This window comes from Monodelphis domestica, chromosome 3 (genome assembly GCF_027887165.1).
Source record: "Monodelphis domestica isolate mMonDom1 chromosome 3, mMonDom1.pri, whole genome shotgun sequence".
Taxonomy (NCBI): domain Eukaryota; kingdom Metazoa; phylum Chordata; class Mammalia; order Didelphimorphia; family Didelphidae; genus Monodelphis; species Monodelphis domestica.
The window spans coordinates 423,758,197-423,780,655 of record NC_077229.1 but is presented as its reverse complement, the minus strand read 5'-3'; the positions used below and the strand labels follow the sequence as shown (position 1 = coordinate 423,780,655).

At 37.9% G+C, this 22,459-nt stretch overlaps 1 protein-coding gene across 2 annotated transcripts in view; it reads left to right on the top strand.

Annotated features, from left to right (window-relative positions):
* Positions 1-22,459, top strand: part of MYO5B (myosin VB) — a 571,959-nt gene that overhangs the window by 112,305 nt on the left and 437,195 nt on the right. The gene's annotated exons all lie outside the window — the stretch shown is intronic.

The window sequence follows — 22,459 nt, the reverse complement described above, 5'->3', positions numbered from 1 at the left end:
TTGAGTATAAAGATCTACATCCAACTGAGCTACCATTACTTGACAAACATTTCCTTGATCATATTGAGTGTAGGATGTTGAAGGCTAATAATAAAAGGCCATTTTCATCAAGCCTGGGTTAAATATATAGCTGCCATACACTTGAATCCATTATGTTTTTTTATTCTTTTCATCCCCATATTAAATGTGGCTGGGCTCAGAACATGACTGCTGGGAAGAAAGCAGTGCACCCTAACATTAATTTCTGCTTCTTTTGTGTGGTAAGTGCATACTGCTGAGCCCTGGATTGCAAAGCATCCTGATGTAAAGGGTGACGTGCCAAGTGGTGGTGGTAGTGATGGTGGCGGTAGCAGCATTAGAGATGCCAAAGAATTCCATCCTGTTGCCTCCCTTTTCATGGAGGGGGAAGAAGAAAACATTTTCTCAAAAACAAAATCACTTCGGTTTATGTTTGGAAGATGCTAAGTGTTGGGCATCAATAGAGTGAGGTTTTACCTGCCCTTTGCTCTGCTGGGCTTTCAGTGTGACTACAGGAGAGGAATGATAGCCCTTTTTGTTCCTTTGAAGGGGTTGGCCCATTCTTTCATGGGAGCTTTTCAGAACACTTAAAGAGCAGGTTGGTATCCTAAATGCCCCCATTCTGCAGATTACTGGTTTAGATTCTGGGGGTGAGAAAAACAGACCACCAGGGAGTGAGGGGGTGGTAGTATCATGCAAGGAATTATGTAACCCAAATCTATTTATATACTTTCAAAATTTCATAAGTGCTCTTTTGAGGGGCTGGATTTCTCCTAGTATCGAGAACATTATGGTCCCCTTTGTGCAAGGCCAGGTAATGAAGTTATAAAGGTACTTAGATTAGGCTTTCGCCAGCCTAGGGGAGACATCTTTCTGAAAGTGTTTATGTGGAGAGGGGTTGGAGGACAATCGAACCCTTCTGAAAATGGGTCACAAGTTAACAGTTGAAAGAAACCTTCAAGCTCATCTAATAACCCCCTCCTTTAGCAGAAAACGAAGGCCCCAAGATTTTATGGGACTTGCCCCAGTAATTCCCCCTCAGAGAACATAAGCTCCTTAAGGGATTGTGGGGTGAGTGGGGGGAGGGAGAGAATTCAAAGCCTGCCTCTGGAGCTTTAAATCCTGCTTTCTTTCCATTTTCATCATGTTAGGGTGGTGTATAAAGCTCCAGAGGAGCCTTATTCTCACTCAAGACAACCAGAGGCCAGTCCTGGTGAGATGAGGTGATACTTGAATGAATATATGACCTCCTCTAAATGAATATTCTTCAACCAGTAGAGTTCACAGCCCCTCTGCCTTCTTATCCTGGGTGATTCTTGTCTAGGCTCTTTCGTGATATTTCCTAGAGCACAGAGATCTGTGGCCTTTAAAAAGACATGTATATTTTTACAACTATATTTCAATTCTTTTGATTTCCTCTCTTACCCCCTTTGTAGTTTACTTTTTGCCTTTAAACACCTTCCCCCAAAATGAAGAACTTGCCCAAGAGGTTTATAGCTAACGTGCTGGAAAACCTTCCTCTCTGTTAACAAAACATGTTCTATGACTGACTGCTACATTTTCTGGCTGACCTTACAGTGTTCCATCTTTCTGGCTAACTGACCAGTGATGTTTCACCTTAACGGTGACTACTCAGTAAGTTCTATTTAGCATCCAAGTACCCATATTGGTGGGAGACTGGAGAATCTGACTGCCTCTTTCTCATAGCTGACTAGCCTAGACAACCTATCCAACTTAATGCTAATGATAACTGGGTACATTTGGAAAGTGAATTTAAGATGAATGTAAGTAGTTTTCATTTTTGCTGAGAATTTAAGGAGAAAAAACTGGAAACCCTCAGTTTTTGCCTTGATTTTAGCATTCTTTTTTTTTTAAGCAGCCTACATCTAAATGCATATACAACTCACTTCTCTCTTCAAAATAAAAATGGCAGGACCTACTTCTTAGCCATGCTCTTTCAAGAAGAGACATTTGTGCCATATTTTGAAATTAAGAAATTCGTCCCCAGTTGACAAATGGTCAAAGGATATGAACAAGCACTTTTCAGATAAAGAAATCCAAAGTTATCAATAATCATATGAAAAAAATGTTCAAAATCATTCTTGATGAGAGAAATGCAAATTAAAACAACTCTGAAGTACCACTTCAAAATCACCAGGTTGGCCAATATGACAGTAAAGGAAAATGATAAATGTTGGAGGGGATGTGGTAAAATTGGGGCACTAATGTATTGTTGGTGGAATTGTAATCTGATCTAGAGGGCAATTTGGAACTATAAAACTGTGCATACCCTTTGATCCAGTAATACCACTGCCAGGTTTGTATCCCAAAGGGACAAAAAAAAATGAGAGAGGCCCTATTTATACAAAAATATTTAAAGGAGCTCTTTTTGTGGTGACAAAGAATTGGAAATCGAGGGGATGTCTATCAACTGGGGAGTGACTGAACAAAATGTAGTATATCATGGTGATGGAATACTATTGTGCTGTAGGGAATAATGAACAGGATGATTTCAGAAAGCGCTGAAAAGATCTATGTAAACTGATACAGGAAGAAATAAGCAGAATGAAGAGACCATTGGTCACAATGATAACATTAATGTATGATGATCAACTGTGAAAGACTTGGCTATTCTCAGCAATAAAATGATCTAGGACAACTCCGAAGGACTTATGATATTAACTGCTAGCCACTTCCAGAAAAAGAATTGTTGGGGCCAGAGTGCCAATCAAAATACATGATTTTTCACTTTAGCTTATTTGTGTTTTTCTTTTAGGGGTTTGTTTCTATATGAGTATTCTCTTATAACAATGTACAATATAGAAATATATTTTTGCATGATAATACATGTAAAACCCCAATCAAATTGCTTGCCATCTGTGGGAAGGTAGCTGGAAGGGAGAGAGGGAGACAGTTTGGATCTTATAACTATGGAAAATTTATGTGGGAAAATTACTTTTACATATATTTGGTAAAATAAAATATCTTTTAAAAAATTAAGTTTGTAGGTTAACTTTTATCTTTAGTTATTTTATGGTATCTGGTGGTAAGAGAAATAGAATGTTATCACTGGAAAAAATATAATTTCCTCCTTTTGTAATCAGGAACCTCAGGCTCAGTGTGATAGTGACTTGCTTGATGTAGTACTAGTTAGTGGTAGAGTGGGAATTAGAATCTAGGGCTCCTGAGTTTCACAGTCCAGTGGTCTTAAAATGCCAGGGCAGCTTCAAGTTCTCTTCCATAAAGTAACTAATATGGGAAAATGTTTTACATTATTGTACATGTAAAAGCTATTTCAAATTGCTTGTTGCCTCTGAAAGGGGGTAGGGGAAGAAAAGAAGTTGGTTTAAATTTTAAAAGAAAAAACAAACATTAAAAATTGTTCTTACCTGTAATTGAGGAAAAATAAAATATTAAAATTTGAAAAAAAGAAGTCAGTGAGTCATAATGGAAAGATTAAGCTGGTTTTAGAGTCAGAGGACAGAGGTTCAAATCCCAGCTCTGCCACTATGTGACCATGGGCACATGACTTAGCTTTCTCTCTCTTGGCCCTAGTTTTGCCCTCTATAAAATGAAGGACTTGAAATATGTGAACGCTAAAGTCACATCTGTGATCCCATAAAATAATTTTAGCATCCCTTTGCAAAGTCCAAATATATCCAATAAATTAACAATTTTTGATGATCACAGCTATTCTGCTCTAAAAAATAAAAGCGTGGCTTATTAATGTACATATTTCTCCATCTGTAAAATGGGGATAACAATAGTGTCTACCTTCCAGTTTTGTTATGAGGACAAAATGTGAAACTATTTGTAAGATTTTTTTTTAAATGAACCTTACAAATCTCTTAGGGTAAGTTGGGTGGCTCAGTGAATTGAGAGCCAGGGCTAGAGATGAGAGGTTCTGGGTTCAAATTTGAACTCAGACACTTCTTAGCTGTGTGACTCTGGGCAAGGCACTTAGTTCTCATGGCTAGTTCTACCTTGGAACCAATACCTAGTATTGATTTTAAGATGGAAGGCAAGGGTTTACAAAAAACAATTCTATAACTGCTAGTTAACATCGGCATCCAAGGGAAATAAGCTCACCACAAACACTTCTCCTTTGTAGTGTTCCACTTCATATCCATGCTCTGTCTTCTCATTCAGTTTTTAAACTTTTGGAGATCAGAAATTGATTCAATGTTTTTCTCTTGATAGCACTTGGAACTGTACCTTACACCCAGAGAGTGCTCGACGAATGTGGATTGGATATGCTTAGCCAACTAGGACAGCTGGTCAGGAGCAGTGCTAATAAGGCAAAGAGTGCAGGCTGATTATTTCTTTGGGGGCTGATATTCAATCAGTTGCACTTCAAGTCCTGCATTTTACCATTCACTGATATGAATCATGCTGGGTAATGAGGGAGATCATGGTCTGTTCAAAACAAACCTTTATAGCTCCTCTCCTGGAGAAGCATCTCAGGGCACATATACAACTGATGGTGGACCAGGAGCATCATCTTTAAATTTAGAGACCAGACAATGTACTATTATTCATCTACAGGCTTTGGTATAGAACACACTGAAAGATCTGAGATGAAGTCCTATATCTGACGAATAATAGTTGTATGACCATGAGCAGATCACTTAACCTCTGTGTGTCTTTGAATTGCTATCAATCAACAAGCAATTCTTAAGCATCTTCACTGTGGGAGGAAAGACCCCTGATAAACGCTGGCAACACAATGTTTAGGTTCACCATGCAGATGGATCTCTCCTTCCTTGACTGCTATTCACTGAGGAAACAAATTAAAAATGTAAAGATAAATGTCACAAGATCTTTGTGGTAGTTATTAGCCAAATAAGTTATTTTCCAAAGAGTTTGGGGAAAATGACAAAGGAGACAAAGAACAGCACCAGTGAGCTATGGGTAGAGTGTAGGACAATATCTCTGCCTGGTATGTGTTAAAGACAGTCTTTAACTGAAAAAAGCTTTATTCCTGTGTTCTTTTCTTCTTTAGAGAAAAGGAAAACCAGCCAATAGAAAATGTATATAGATTGCTCTGTGTTCTAGAGTCAAGTAGGCTGCTTGTCCCATAGGAACTCTGTTAATATATGACACAAATTATCCCTAGGCGTTTGTCATAGAACATGAATTTTACTTAATTAAATTCATTTGAGGATCCATTTTGAATCATTTTTCAGGAAAATATTGGTGTTCACAGGGGAAATCTTACAGAAGCTATCCGTGGTTATACATTTCCATTTTGTGTTTATTTCCTGATGTTTTTCAGGGTGTTGGGGTTGGGTAGGAATTAATAATGCTATATGGTTTATTACTCCTAGCATCTGTTATTCCTTAGAGCTGGAAGCATTCAGAAGATATTTGCTTGAAAATAGGGAGCAGTAGGGATTTGCTGTTGCTGCTTAAAAACATATACAGACGAAACAAAGCATCAGAACTGTTAACTCCCGTCCTCTACCCAATAAAAAGAAATTAAAATTCCTAAGCACATTTTGACAGCTGATAACAAGAATCATCAAATATTGGCATAGGCTTTGGAGGATAACTACAGAATTTCATTCCCTTGGTACTATTAGAACTATATCAAATACTTCTGTGTAGTTTATGTGGATCCTCTATCTGAATGGTTTGTGGTACCATCTAGCTACAAGATTCAGGTTAGTAGCCCATTTACTGAGTGTATGGAACAGTCCTGATCTCTTTCCAAGTTCTTTGTGGCTGATGAGACAAGTCGCTGCCCTCAAGGAACTTAGAATCTAATTGGGAAGACAAAAGTGGAAAAAAAATCAGAAAATAATGAAAAGGAATGTATGTGGTGAGTTGTTCCATTATGTGTAGGTAAGACTTTGAAGTAGGATGAAACCTGGCAAAGGGGAAGACGTATCATAGAAATTATTATAAAATTATAAAGCTAGAAGGTTTCTTAAGAGATCTAATAATAGGAACATTTATATGTGACTCAAAAGACTTGCAAAGTGCTTTGATTTTAATGACTTTTTTTTTCTTTCAGATAGCTTTTCAGGTCTGATGATGAATTATTTGTCATCCTTGAACTCAAGGATGGACAACTCAAATCAGAGGGACTCATAGCTCCACCAACAGTGTACAATGTGTCTATCTTCCCATAACTTTCCAATATGGACTACTGTTTCCTGAATTATCTCCCACTAGGACTCATAGGTTTTGGAAAGGAACTTAGAGATCATTTAATCCAACCCCTTCATTTTACAGATGAGGAAATTGAAGCTCCAAAGCATTAGTGACTTGATTAAAGTCATACCACTTTTATAGGGCATATGTGGGGTTTGCACCCAAGTCCACTGGTTTAAAATCCATTGCTCTTTCCTATACCACATTAGTGGTAGCTAGGTGGCACAATGGATAGAGTGGTGGGCCTGGAGTCAAGAAGACTTATCTTCTTGAGTTCAAATCTGGTCTCAGACACTTACTAATTTTGTGACCTAGGGTAGGTCATATAACCCTGTTTGCCTCAGTTTCTTCATCTGTAAAATGAGCTGGAGAAGGAAATGGCAAACCTCTCCATTGTCTTTGCCAAGAAATCCTCAAATGGAATTGTGAAAAGTCAGAAATAATTGACCTTCTGTCTGCTTCACCCAGTTCACTATGAAATCATAGTGTTTATTTTGTTTCTGTACTATATATGCTTATTTAGAAATGGGTATTCCTTTATTCTTAATGGGAGACTATAAACTTCATGAAGGAAGAAAAATTCTATATTTCTTTCTCTAGCACTTAACTTGGTGTCTGGCACATAGTAAATATTTAATGAATGCTTATGGTTGAAAGATTGACCTACTAAGACATTGGATGGATCGGGATGTGTTTTGGCACACCCTTGGAGCTGGCTATGCTGACAAAATAACATATTTCTTGTAGTCGTGGTTATGTATCTAAAGTTATATAAAATAATATGTAAACTTGGGCTTTGAGCACTTGTTCATTATTCTAAGAATAATGGCTCTGAAGTCAGAAAACTTGGTTTTGAATCCCATTTCTTTTTCTTTTAAAAAAAATTTAATTGATTAATTTAGAATATTTTTCCATGGTTACATGATTCATGTTCTTTCCCTCTCCTCCCTCCCCCTCCTTTGGTCAACAAGCAATTCCATTGGGTTTTACATGTATCATTGATAAAGACCCATTTCCATAATATTAATATTTGCAATAGAATGATTGCAATGAATGAATGAGTTTGCATCCCCAGTCATATCCCAGTTGAACCATGTGATTAAGCAAATGTTTTTCTTCTGTATTTCTACTTCCACAATTCTTTCTCTGAATGTGGATAGAGTTCTTTCTAATAAGTCCCTCAGAACTGTCCCGGATCACTGCATTGCTGCTGGTAGAGAAGTCCATTACATTCGATTATACCACAGTGTATTAGTCTCTGTGTACAATGTTCTCCTGGTTCTGCTCCTCTCGCTCTGCATCAATTCCTGGAGGTTGTTCCAGTCTCCATGAATTCCTCCAGTTCATTATTCCTTTGAGCACAATAGTATTCCATCACCAACAGATACCAGTTTGTTCAGCCATTCCCCAATTGAAGGGCATCCCCTCGTTTCCCTTTTTTTTTTTGCCTCCATGAAGAGTGCAGCTATGAATATTTTTATACAAGTCTTTTTCCTTATCTCTTTGGGATACAAACCCAGCAGTGTATGGCTGGATCAAAGGGCAGGCAGTCATGTAAAGCCCTTTGGGCATAATTCCAATTTGCCTTGAATCCCAGTTCTGCTCCTTACTAGCTGACTGTAACTGGGTCATAGAGCTTCTCTATGCGTGAGTTTCTTCATTTGGAGAGTGAAGGGGTCAGACTGACAGAGACCATCTTATCTTTAAGTTTCCTTTCAGCTCTAAATACTATGATCTTGATCTCTCTAAGTACTGCTGTGCTTTGATAGATTATGCCCTTGCTTGACTAGAAAACACTACATTTTGGTGAGATAGAAATAAGAGGCACAATTCTTATTTTTACTCACTAGTGTCTTCTTGGTTAAGTTGGGTGCTGATTCAGGTAAAATTTAGGACAAGGTCCTTAATTTGGGGTCCATGGGCTTCCAAGGCTTCAGTCTGTGAGTAGATTTCCTGGAGTCTGTGAATTTAGACAGGAAGAAATATTATAGCTTCATTTTTACTAACCCTTAGTTTCCTTTGTAATCTCTGTATTTGATAAATTTTAAAAGTTTTTCTTAGGAGTCTATAAGTTTCATCAGAATATTGAGAGGGCTATGACACAACAAAGGGTCTAAGAACCCTTGATTTTAAGAAATATGTTTTTATTTGGTTTTTTATTTTTTTTATTTCATTTTATTTGACTGATTTCATGTAATAATTTTTCACATAACCTTTTCTAAGTCATGATCAAACTTATCTCCCTCCCTCCTTTCTCTTCCCCCTCCTGGTGCTGGCAGGTGATTCAATCTGAGAACTCTTGATTTTGAAAGAAAGGAGGGCAGTTGGGAGCACAGGGGATAGAGCACCAAGCCTGGAGTCAGACACTTCCTAGCTGTGAGACTCTGGTCAAGTCACTAAACCCCAATTGCCCCTGTTGTTTTTCTTTCTTAGAATTGCTACTAAGACAAGAGGTAAAAGTTAAAAAAAAAAAGAAGAAAAAATAACACAGGAAATTGATAGATCAGATATCATTTCCTCTAACTCTGCTTTGCCCATTCCAGGTGAGACTGTTATCAAGGCAGGAAATATTAAAGGTGGGTAGAGCCATAAAGGAGAAGGCCAGCCAAGTGAGAGTTGGCTGTAATTATATTCCCCCTGAGTCATTTAGCTTTTGCAATTGATACCATGGGAGCTCTGTTCCCCTCCTGCTATTCAGCCCAATGACCAGTTTTTACAGCATCTGCCTTTTGGAAATGACACTAATAGAAATTAACCTGCTTTCATTTCATAAATACTATTTATACAGTTTCAGCTCCAAGGGAATAAAAGGGGAATAGTAAGTCTAAAGTGTCAATGCTTGGAGTGTTGGCCTAGATTCAGAGGTGGTAGTAGGTTTGATAGCAGGAGCTCTGGCTTTAGAGTAAGAAGACCTCAAGTAGAGTCCTGATGCTACCACTAGCTGGTTGTGTGACCTTGGATAAATCATGTTACTTCCTTGCCTGCTAAATGGGAATAATAATACTTAATTTGCCTCTTTCACACTGTAGTGTCTTGAGGTGAATATGAAGTCCCCTTTTGATGGTTAAAATCACTATCCAGATGTAAAATAATATTTCTGAGCCTGTCTCACAGGGTGAATATCTTTGACCCCTTCCTTGGACATAAGCTTTTTTTTTTTTAGCCTCAGGTACTGCAGGCATTTTTAAATATAGAGATTATCTCATTTATAGGAATTCCTAAAGGAATGAAGATTGTTTATATAAATGAATTTTAAGAAATGAAGTGTTTACTTTTTAAACACCAAACCTCTTTCATTTTGAGCTGTCTGGATAGACGTGGCTTTCTAAAAGGAGTGATATACTTTTGGTCCGGGGCTGCTTTCTTAAACAAGAATCTACAGAACACCAGACAAACTTTTTCTTGGTGATGTACGGTTATTGTTATTAACACTGATTATCTTTCCCCATCTTCTGAACTCTATTACTGTCAAGGGTACCACCAGGCTTTGATTCACTGAGCTTCAGAACTTGGTGTTAGCCTCAACTCCTCTCTTGACTCACCTCGTACAGTCATGTATGGTCGTATTATTTCTCTCTCATCTTTCACTTTTTTCTCCTTTTCATTCACACAGCCAAGTAGTCCAGGCTCTCATCAGCTTTTACCTGGACTATTGTAATAAACTTCTAGTTTACCTCTCTGCCTTGAGTCTTTTTGTATTCCCATCCATTTTCCACACCACCATCAACGTGTTTTTCTAAAGCTCAAGTCTGAACACATCGCCTACTCAATAAACTCCAGTGACTTATTATCTCTAGGATCAAGCATGAAGTCCTTTATTGACTCTTAAGGTTTTTATAGCTTGACCTCTTCCTAATTTGCAGTCTTCTTACATTTTACTCTTACTTCAACTCTTTACTCTTGACCTGCCTCGTACATCCAGTTAGTTGTTTCTCTTTTTAAACACACCCTCTGCCACAACTATCATGGAACTAAGGGAGAAGTAAGGATTCTTGGTCATCCCCAAGTGTCAGTCTCTCACCTCTGAGCCAACATAAAGGATCTTGGACTTCAATTCTTGTTGAATTCTAAAAAAGTTCTTGGCAAACCTTAAAGTGACCTATAAATGTGAGTTATTAAAATAAGAGTTATTAGATGAAAATAAAATGATTGTTTCCTCTTTCTGAGTTACCCTTCAAAATACTTGGGATCGCACTATATTCAGGGTCATATTATATTCTGACTAATATGGTCATTCTAGAGCTTTCTGTCTTTTAATTATTTTCTGTTTACTCTTTACATAGTGTGATTTGTATGTATTTGTTGGTGTGTTGTCTTCCCCCATTAGATTGTAAGTTCCTTGAGGGCAACTGTCTTTTGCCCATTTTTATGTCACCAGTGCTGAGCACACTTGCTGCTATGTAGGAGGCATTTAATAAGTGTTTATTGATTGAATCGAATTGTTACCTATTAGGGCTCCTCAGAGTACTTGTCCATTCTGGGCTATGTTCTGAATAGCAAAGGCCATCAATGAAGTGACTTCCAGATGAATGATATGTGGTTGCCCTCAAAACTGAACAATAGGTTTCTATATCTTTCTGCCAATATTTTTTAAATGACCCAGCTCTGGGTCAGAGGTTCTCACAATTATAAGTTTAAAGCCAGAAGAGACCTTTGAGGTTATCTAATCCAACCCCTTCATTTTGCAAATGAAGAAACTAAGACTCAGAAAGATTAAATGACTTGTCCTTGGTCCATTCTACTCATATCGTGGCATGAAACTTGCTTAATGAGAGGTCATTAGGACCACCAGGTAAGAAGGTATCTCATGAGCATAGAGTTCTTGCAAAAAGCCTTGTTGAGAAAAGTTAGGCCAGTTCTATAATGTGTGCAAGTGTCCTTACTAAAGCAGAGTAGTGTGGACATTTATCTTCCTTACTTAGTAAGTGTGTCGAACATATTTATTGTTGAAAATAAAAGGTTAGGTCTCAGGTTTATCCAGGTGTCATGAGGAATTCTTTTGTCATTTCCAGTGGTTTCCTGTTCTAAAATAAGTTTATATTCACCTTGGACACTCTAGACCTTTAAACCCTGCCAGGCAGGAGATTTATGGAGACTAGACTTTTTTTTTAGTTGTTGCATTATTACTTTCGAATTTTATTCCTTTGATAAGAAATGTAGCCAGTATATAAATCCTTGCTTTCCTTTCTAGCTATCATATCCATTATGATGATAAGGAAAAAAAGTAAGGCTTTTTGCTATTCTGCTGGAACCAAAAATAGACTCTTATCTTTTAGAGATCAGAACAGTGATTCCTGGACCCAGATTAGTTGGCAAGTAATAGTTTGTGGTAAGCTGTGACAAGGAGAACCTCACTTATGCAGGCAGCGTGATCAAGCCAATTGGTAATTTTTGGAACCCTCAATAAAAGCCAGTCTTTGCTATTTGGAATTTTCAGAGATAGTTGAGAGTAGGTAAAATGGGGCATGATATCGTAGTAGTCCTAGGTTGGCAGTAAGATGGTCTGACTTTTCTACTTAGCATGAGGAGTCTTTTGGTATAGTAGATAGAGGGCTGGACCTAGAATCAGAGAGACCCAGACACTTACTATCTGTATGACCCTGGGTATCTTCTGACTGCCTCAGTTTTCTCATCTATAAAATGGGGATAAAACCTTCTAGAGTTGTTGAGGACAAAATGAGATAAGATTTATGAAGCATTTTGCAAACCTTAAAGCCCTATGTAAAGTCCTATAAATACCTGCTATTATTATGTAATATTGGCAAAGTGACTTTCCCTCTGAAGTCATTGACTGTATACTTCAGGTTAAAGGCAATCCCTCTCTATCCAAACTTCCAACTCAAGAAGAGGTTTTGAATGCCATTAGGCTCCTCTCATGTGGCAAAGTGCCTGGTGAGTCCAGCAGAGATTTACAAGGCTGGGGGGTCCACTGCTCATAAAAAGCTGACAAAAATCTTCTAGGTTATTTGGCCAGAGGAGGTTTTCCACCAGGAGATCAAGGATGCCTCTATTGTCCATCAACATAAAGGAAAAGGAAATGAATTGTCCTGTGACAATTGCAAGGGGATCTTTTTCTTAGCCATTGCTGGCAAGATTCTTGCCCGAGTCCTCTTTAATAGGCTGATCCTTCATCTGGAAGATGGTCTCCTACTTGAGAGCCAATGTGGTTTCAGAAAAGAACTGAGGAACAGTTAATGATATTTAGTGCCTGACAAATCCATGAGAATGCCAGGAGCTGAACAAGATGTCTTTATACAACTTTCATCAATTTGGACAAGACCTTTCACATTGTCAGTCATGAGGGTTTGTGAAAAATAATGGCAAAATTTGGTTGTATTGAGAAGTTTATCATTATTATATTCCATTTCCATGGTGGCATTCTTGCACAGGTTCTGGATAATGGACAATGCTCTTGTGTTTTCCCAGTCACCAATGGAGTGAAGCAGGGCAGTATGCTTGCTCCCATGCTTTTTAGCATAATGTTCTTAGCAGTGTTGTCAGATGCCTTAAGTAAGGATGAAAATGGCATTAATTATTAAATAAATAATTATTAATTAATTAATTATTATATATAATATATAATATATATAATAATATATATAATAATATATAATAATATATAATAAATAATATATAATAATATAATAATTATAATTAATTAATTATTAAATAAATAATTATTAAATAAATAAATAAAAAAAATAAAAATAAATTATTTAACTTGAAATATTGTGCTAAAAGGAATAATGAACTAGAGGAATTCCATGTGAACTGGAATTGATGCAGAAGGAAAGGAGCAGAACCAGGAGAACCTTATGCACAGAGATGAATACGCACTGTGGCACAATTGAATGTAATGGACTTTTCTACTAGCAGAAATACAATGATCCAGGACAATTTTGAGGGACTTGAGATAGAACACTATCCACCTCCAGAGAAAGAACTGTGGGAGTAGAAATGCAGAAGATAAACAACTGCTTGATCATATGGGTCAATGGGGATATGATTGGGGATTTAGACTCAAAACAATCACCCTAGTGCAAATATCAATAATATGGAAATAGGTCTTGATCAATGAAGAGGGGAGGGAAAGAACATGAATCATGTGACCATGGAAAATTTTTCTTAATAAAGAAAAATATTTAACTTGAAAAGGCTACAAGTTAAGACTAAAGTGGAGGGACAGTTGGTGCTCACCTTTCCATTTGCAGATAATTATGCACTTAGTGCAGCATCTAAGACTGAGATATAACAAAGCATGAATCAGTTCTCTGCTACTTGTTCTAATGTTGGATCACACCAAGAGAACAGAGGGTCTCTACCAGCCAGCACTGTACTACCCATACATGGAACCATTGGTTATACCAAAATGAGAGATTTTGAATTCTGTGGATAAATTAATTTACCTTAGCAGTACTCATCAGGAATGTATGCATAGGTTATGAAGTTTATGCACACATTGCTAGTGCTAGCTCAGTGTTTAGGAGGCTCTGAAGTGTAGGAGAGATGAGATATCAGGCTGCCTGCTAAATTGAAGGTCTAGAGAGCCATTGTGCTAATCTCATTGTTGTATGACTGTGAAATATGGACAATATATCAGCCACTTGCCAGGAAACAATCCCTGCCATTTGAATTGTCTTAGAAAGATTCTGAAGAACACCTGACAAGATTACAAGGCACTGGACAGTGCATTTTTCAAATGCTAAACATACATTTTCCTAAAACAATAATTTATGGAGAACTCACACAAGGAGATCCTAAGAAGTGACACTCTCAAGGTTTCTCTGAAAAGCTTTAATATTGATTCTGAGACCTGGGAGGCACAGGACCATTCAGCATGGCATACTCACATCAAAGGTGCCCTGCTTTTTCTATAAGCTTATAAGCAAAGCTAAATTGTAATAGCCCAAAAGAAAGACAAGATGCACAAGCAGAGACATCTCCATCTGAAATGTTTACTGGGCTATTTCTCCCTTACCTGTGATAGAGCCTTCTGAGCTGGGATTGGTCTGAGAGTCAGAGTCAAGCACCATACATTGACCCTAATGTAGTGATGTCATTTTGGTCCTCTTTGAGACTGAAGGAAAACAATCAAAACCAGGTTGGGCTAGGTGATCTTTGGACTTTCTTCTAAAGTTCTAATTTCATTCTAAATCTTATAATCTAAATACAGATGAAAATTGATATTTGCCACTTTGGCAGGAAGCTTGCAATTGAGATCTCAGCTCTGTCCCTTTCTATCTGTGTGATCTTAAATAGTTACTTAATCTGAGATTCAGTTTCCTGTTTAATGTTGCATCAAATGACCTCAGAGGACTCTGTAATTTAACTCATCTGTCTCCCCCCCCCAAAAAAAGAACCCCTTACTTTCTGTCTTAGAATCAATACTGTGTATTGGTTCCAAGGCAGAAGAATGGTAAGGGCTAGCAATGGGAATTAAGACTGCCCAGGGTCACACAGCAAGAAAGTGTCTGGGACCATATTTGGACCCAGAATCTTCCATCTCTAGGCCTGACTTTCAATCCACTGAGCCACCCAGCTGCCTCCAGCATCCTTCTTTTTGGTCTGAGAATTCTCAACTCTAGGTGCCCACAAACTTCCTTCTGTCTTAGGCTGACCAGATTTGTTTTGGCTTTGTTAACCATTTACATTCCTGCCTTCTTCTAAATGAATGTGCACTGACCTGGATTGTTTGGTTTATTAGCATAAAATCATACTGCATTGTTGTACTGAGTGTTGGAAAGGAAGTTAGAGAACATCTTTTTAGGCCCTTATTCTATATATGAGAAAATCAAGATTGTGAGCTTCTTATATAGCTGAACTAGGATTCAAATCTTGATCCTCCAACTCCAAACCCACTGCTCATCTTACTATACTGGGTTCAGTTGGGCTCCTTTTTGCCTCTCTCCTTCCAAAACACTCAGAGATAAGAAAACCGGTCAATATGTGTTATTTCTTCTTGCTTGGAAGAGAAAGCAAAATCATACTATGCAACTAGTTCTTCATCGTGTATACTAGTTAATACACTGGTGAAAGAGAGAAGGGATGGGAATAATATAAAAGAGTAGGCATACTAAAACTAATTTCTGTTTGCCTGAGATGAATTGTGTTTTGTTTGGTTTAGCTATTAAAATTATTGCATTTTTCTAAGCACCAATAGGCAGTCACTATGGGCAATGACTATGGACAAGTAGACACTAGGAGGAATACAAGTTGGAATTGCCACTGAATCTCTCCACTAGGTTTTATTCTACAAAAGTTATTTATAGGTCTTTGAGCCACTGAGAGAGAACTATTGCCCAACACCAGACTTGAGAACTAGTGTTGCTCTTTAGAGGATTTTTGGGGCAAAGTGATTGCCTCTTCCATGCCATGACAGATGAATTTTAGTTCTAATGAGAAGGAAACCTTCTGTTTTAATGAACCAAATTTCACCCACTCTTCAGTAGGAACCTATCTTCTGTGCAACCATTGTGATCAATATGTATTGAATGGAACTGGGGAAAAAAGAAAGATGAAAAATGTACCACCCCAAGCTAGAAACCAAAGAAGTTAATTAAGCCATTTCCTAATATACTGCCTTACCCCTCACCTAAATCTAGAGCAAGATGGATATTGTGATGTTACTTTAGTTTTCTGACAATAGGAACTGAGCAACAATTCTCCCTCAATGCCCTAATAATAATTTAAGTTCAGCTGTTTTTCAGTTGTATCCGACTCTTCATGACCCCATTTAGGATTTTCTTAATAAAGATAATAGAGTGACTTGACATTTCCTTTTCTAGCTCATTTTACAGATAAGTAAACTGAGGCAAACAGAGTTATGTGACTTGCCATGGGTCACACATCTAGGAAATACCTGAAGCCAAGTTTGAACTCGTCTTCTTGACTCTAGTTCCAGTGCTCTATCCACTATACCACCTAGCTGTCCCAATAATAATAATAACTCACATTTGTGTAAATGCTTTTCTCACATTAAACCTGTTATTGATAATACAAATAATATCCTTTAGTTTAAACAGTTACAAAGATAAAGTGACACATTTGTATTAAAGAACCAGACATTGAATGCAGGTTCTTGGGTCCAAGTTCATTGTACTGAGCTTCCTCACACTGCTGAATAGCTAATCAGATAAACCATTACACTAGCAAGATATACTGTTAGATATATTATTATACTACTATTATACCATTATATCTAATGCATCGTTTGTGATGCTGCGGAGGATACAAAGACATTTCAGGCATGATGTGTGCCCTTAAACTCATGATCTGGTTGGAGGAGTACTTGAAAAGATAATTTGGAATGTAAGATGTGGTCTGCATTGAGTGCAGAACAAGTGGTAAAGTATAATTAGAGGTGAGTGATAATTTTTGGTTGTTTAAGAACCTACTCTCTTCTTTTCTTTTTTAAACCCTTACCTTCTGTCTTAGAACCAATACAGATAATGAGGCAGGGATTTCTAGGTGAGAGGACCAGGGGTGAGAATGCACTTGGTGTATGCAGGGTTCAGTGAGAAGAAAGACCAATTTAGTGGAAAATGGGGGTTAGTGTTGAGAATTATATTTGGTGACTTGTATACCAGGAAATTTTTTTTTCTTTTACAAAAACAGAGACAATGGTAAGCTTAAAATATTATCAGGCCCTAATTTTTTTAACCTGTTTTCTACTTTGTTTTCTTAGGTATGGAGTAAGTAAGTAAATAAGTCTTTATTTGTGGAAATTGGAGAGAAAAGAAACTGCTAGGTTCCCCCCTCTCCCACGTTTCCCCCCCTCCTCCCCACTCCAGTATCTTGAATATGGGCTGAAGTATGAGAGCAGTATTCAATCAATATGTTAATTTTGGAGTACAGTAATATATTTCAGTACTTAAAAAGATCCATGACATTTTGTAGGTGTGGTTACTATTTCTACAAAAGCAGATCATAATCATGCTATAATTTAGTAGACAGCCTTCATCAGTTGCTATGGCCAAAAATACTTCTGTACTACCTGGCTGCCAGTTTTATTGTGAGGAGTCTTTCAATATTTAGCTAGTCTAGTTGAGTACTTGCTCTATAGACCAACAGTTTAAGTTGAACTTGAATTTTTCCAACTTGATATGGAATAGTGACTCTCAAAGTTTTGGTCTCAGGACTCCCTTTGCTTTTAAAAAAAATTGAAGCCTCCTCTCCCCAAAGGATTTTTGTCTATGTGGGCTATAGTTCTCATTATTGACCATATTAGAAATTAAAATTCTTAGTGCTGAAAATAGTTTTGACCTTGTTGTTTGTTATCATTTTTCAGTCTTGTCTAACTCTTCTTGACACTATCTTGGATTTTCTTGGCAAAAATATTAGAGGGTTTGCCATTTCCTTCTCCAACCCATTTTACAGATGAGGAAACTGAGGCAAATAGGGTTAAATTACTTGCCCAGGATTATATAGCTAGGAAATGTCTGAGGCCAGATTTGAACTCAGTCTTCCTGACTCTAGGTCCAGTGCTCTATCCACTGTGCTGTCCAACTGCCCCTTATATAGATCCTGAGAAAGGGTTTGGACTAGATGTCTCTTGACCACACTTTGGGAACCCCTGGAAGAAAGACTAGTAGAGCTTTTGGTCTGCTGGCATAGCTTTTGAGAACCTGGGATCAAGTCCACACAATCTTGAGATGTTACAGGAGAACTTCGGTTGAAGAAAGTAGAATGAAAATCTAGATACTGAGGTTTCAACATTTCTTTGACAATGCTTGATGAGAATCTATGTTGATAAGTAGATTTTTTTGGATTGTGAGTTGGTTCCACTGAGTCTTCTCCTTCTTAAAAAAATACAACTCCATTATTCAGTAGAGTCACAACTGAGATTATAAACTTCATGTACCCTCAATCAGATTGTCTCTCCCAAGTCTAGAATAGAAGGATCTTAGAAGAATCATAGAATGTTGGAACTGAAAGATGTTCTTAGAGTTCATTTGGGCCAGAGGTTCTTGATTTGGGATCCATGATCTTGGCTGTTTGGGTTTTTTAAAAACCCTTTTATTCCAATTTAATAGCAGTTATAAGATGGAAGAGTGGCAAGGGTTGGCTGTCTGGGTTAAGTGACTTGCTAGGGTCACACAGCTAGGAAATGCCCAAAGCCCAATTTGAACCTAGGTCCTCTTGATTCCAGGCCTGGCACTCTATCCTCTGTGCTACCTAGAACACTGTTCCCTGAACTGATTGTTTTAAATTATTTCAATTGCTGTATTTCGATATACTTAATTTCTGTGTCATTTATGCATTTAAGAACATTATTCTGAGAAAGAATCCATAGGCTTCACTGGTCTGCCAGAGGGGTCTAAGAAACATAAAGAATTTCTCATCTATTCCAGTCCCTTCATTTTGCAAATGATGAAGCCTTAACTTATGGGAGGACAAAGATAAGTGAAATGTAGAAGTTAACATAAGTAGTAAGTTACTGAGCTGGGCCTCCTTGACATTTTTTTTAAACCCTTACCTTCCATCTTGGAATTAATACTAAGGGCTAGGCAATGGGGGTTAAGTGACTTGCCCAGGGTCACACAGCTGGGAAGTGCCTGAGGTCAGATTTGGACCCAGGACCTCCCATCTCTAGGCCTGGCTCTCAATCCACTGAGCTACCCAGCTGCCCCCTTGCCATTTTTTTAATGTCCTTTTTTATTCAGGATGATTTCAACTTTCTTCTTAGCTCTTCTCTCCTACTTTTTTCCAGTACCATTGTTACTTTTTTTTTTAATCTAGAAGGATTTTGGAATTGTCCAAGTAATCATTACTTCAGAGTCCTAACCCTATGGTATGGCATGAAGAATATTTCTGGGCTCTCTTTGGGAAGGACCTTAGTTATCTCTAAAGTAGAGTTTTCCAAGAGGTCAATGATTTACAGCAATATGCTTTGTGGGCTTGTTCCTTGATTTCCCACCTCTGATTTATATTGCTTTTATTCAGTTATTTCTTCCTTCTCTTTTTCCAGTCTCACATCTAGAAAGAAAAAAAAGCACTAGGAGAATTCATTGAGGTGCTATTTTTTCTTTGTGGAAGGGGCATTTTTTTGTTCCAGTGAGATTTTTTTTCAGTACTGAGGTTTCCTGAGGAAATAGACTGCCATTTAAATGGACTCCATAGTTGCAAAAGCCAATTGTAAAAGGTAGAATTAGAATTCTGTTTTTTGCCTTTCCTAACTTCTGAACCTAATTCTGCGGTAGTGTGGTTAGCCTGGGTGCTTACTCACATAATGGACAGATCAATGGCCTTGAAATTTGGATGCCTGGATTCACCTCCTGTCTCTTGAGACTACTTATTAAATGTATGTCCATGGACAAACAGGTCAACAAATCCTGTGTCCCTCAGATAACTGAGATCAGAAGTTGCTAACAAATTGTCAGTCTGCAAATTTGGAGAGTTGTGTTCCATAATGGGAGTTTCCTACCCATATAAAAGCATAACTTCCTTCCTACCCTCTTTACTTTCCCCCACAAATCCTTCCCATATTGATCACTGATCATACAACTGACTTTTCTCTGTCTTCATTTCCTTTGCTCAAAAATGGAGGTAATGAGAGCTTTATTCTACTCCCTCTACTTTACAAGGAGGCATTGAGGATGAATAAGATAACATAAGATGGTGGGCACTCCTAGGAAGAAAGGCAAAAGGTACTCTATCAAAGCAAGGTCGCTGATGAATGTTTAATGCTACAAATGGGGCTCTGAGATGAAAGCATAATCTGTAGAACACCTGATCTCAGTTATTCTTCCAAAGATTTAACTGGGGAAAATCAATGAAGTGAGTTAATTGTGTAATTTTAGTCTTCGCTCCCCTTTCCAACTGGTACAATGCCATGGCTGCTCAGATATTGTACAAAAACTAAACTTCACACATGCTTTAAACTAAAATATGGTTGGAGATGCCTGGCAAATTGTCAAGAATAAATGTTATTCCCAGAGATAATGATGAGGCAGTCTTTAAAGGAAGAAGGAACATGCTGAGATGTTACTTTAAAAAGATTTTCTCCTCTGAGATCTGACATGGGAAGCCATTCACAATTCAGCTCCAGGCCTTCAGTCCCACCTGCCCAGGACCTATCTCCAACCACCATGCAATTATACTTTTGGGCAATTCTTTAATGTATGGAAACTAATTGCCATTCCCTATATGAGCCTCATAATTAGCAGTCCATACCTTATGTTCAGTTGTAAAGAAAAAGAAATTTGCATCTGTCCAACTCTAAAGAATTGAGCCTTGGATCTGGAAAACAGAGAGGATTCCATAAACTTAGTTTAGAATTGTTCCCAGGTTTTAAATGTGATATGTGTAAAGTGGAGTTGTCTACCTCCAAACCAGTGTTGTTTGTGGAGGAAATGAAGCTTGTAAGTTTATCATGGCAGCCAGGAGATACCACTGCCTCTTGAAAAAGAAGGTTGAATTTCTCACATTCCCAAGATGAAGAAGCCCCTTTAATCTCTCCTGGAGGACAGTGCTAGAAGGTACTTGTGTTCATAGGATCTCAGATTTAAAGCTTGGAGAGGTTTTAGAAGTCATTTAATCCAATGCTTTCATTTTAAACATACAGAAACTGAGGCCAGGAAAGATTAAGTACATTTGACCAAAGTCCCATAAACAATAAAGGGGCAAATTGGAATTCAGGTCTTTCCCTCTAAATCCAGTGCTCTTTCCAAAGCAACCTGTTTCTTCACTTTTGTTACTTAGCTTGAATAATGGTATACAGGATGTTTGGTACAATGAAAAGGTGTAGAGAAGCTTAATTGGAACAGATTTTCTCTTTGCAGGCTAGCTCCCAAAGCAGCTATTAATCCTTGGTGCCTGGGAAAGCTCTCTGATTGTGCATTATTCATAAGTAGTCCTTCTGTATCACTGTAGCCTCAATTAAATGAAACACTTTGAAGGTTTAATGTTGGTGACAGGCTTGGGTGTTTACACTCTGGTGATGATTGTGTTGCTTCAATAAGTGTCTTGTTGAAATAAATGACACAGTTTGTTGATAACATGAGATTCATCTGAGTAGAAGCAGGAAGACACTTTATGGCATAGGAGGTTTTTTGAAACCTTTTTTTTAAAGGGACTTAAATGTAATTCTCTGCCCATAGTGACTATTATTATATTTCATATGCAGTTGGGATACATAGAATGTTGGAGCCAAGAAAGACTTCAAAGGACATTTTCTCGACCTCCCTTGTTTTTCAGAGAAGGAAATGCAAGTCCAAAGAGATTTTGACTTGTACAGAATCAAATAGCCAGCTATCATCCACCCGAAACTAGACCTCAGGACTCTATACAACCATTTTCTCTTCTTGTTCAGTTGCTTCAGTTGTGTCTGACTCTTTGTGACCTTATTTGGAGTTTTCTTGGCAAACAGGTCACACAGCTAGGAAGTGTCTGAGACTGAATTTGAACTCATCTTCCTGACTCCAGCCCCTGCCCTCTATTCACCATATACCTACCCTCTCTTGCTATAATGCCTCCCACAAAGTAAGTCACTGTCCAAGGAATATCAAGAGCCAGTGAAGAATGTTAGCTAGTTTGGACTGGGCATGGTGCATTTGGATCTACAATTCAATTTTGTCTAACTTTACTGTGGAGGTTCAACAGTTCCCTTCATGTACCAAGTGAGGGAGTTGAACAAGATTTGTGATGGTGAACCTATGGCACATGTGCCAAAAAAGGATACACAGAGCCCTCTCTGTGGACATGTTTATAGTCACCTGCCAGAGTTCCTTACTAGAAAGCCAGAGGGACTCAGGGTGGAGTTGCACCCTTACCCCTCTCCATATGCCTGAGGACATTCCTTACTTCTTCAGCTCCTCTGCTTAGCAGTGAAATGGGAGTGGTTCCTCTCTCCCCTGTCTGGGGTAAGGGGGAAAAGGGTAAGGGGGAAAAGGAGGGGAAGGGCAAGGCATTCTATCTCTAAAAGGTTTGTCATCACTGAATTAGATGATCTCCAAGGTTTTTTCCAACTCTAACTTTATGATCCTATTAGCCTATGGTCTTACTGAAGTCAACAGTAAAACTATATAAAACTGAAGAAAGATGATTGTAAAGCACCTAGTACAATGCCTGGCAAATAGCAAATTCTATTAAAATGTTAGTTATGAAGGCGATGGTGATAATAATGTAGATAGAGCTATGTGTCTCCGGGCAAGTCACTTAACCTTTATATGTCTTGGTTTCCTTATCTATAAAACAGGGATAATAAGCAGCTATCTTACAGGATTGTGGAAAGATCAAATATGCACTCTGAAAATCCTAAAGTACTATAGAAGTGCTAGTTATTATC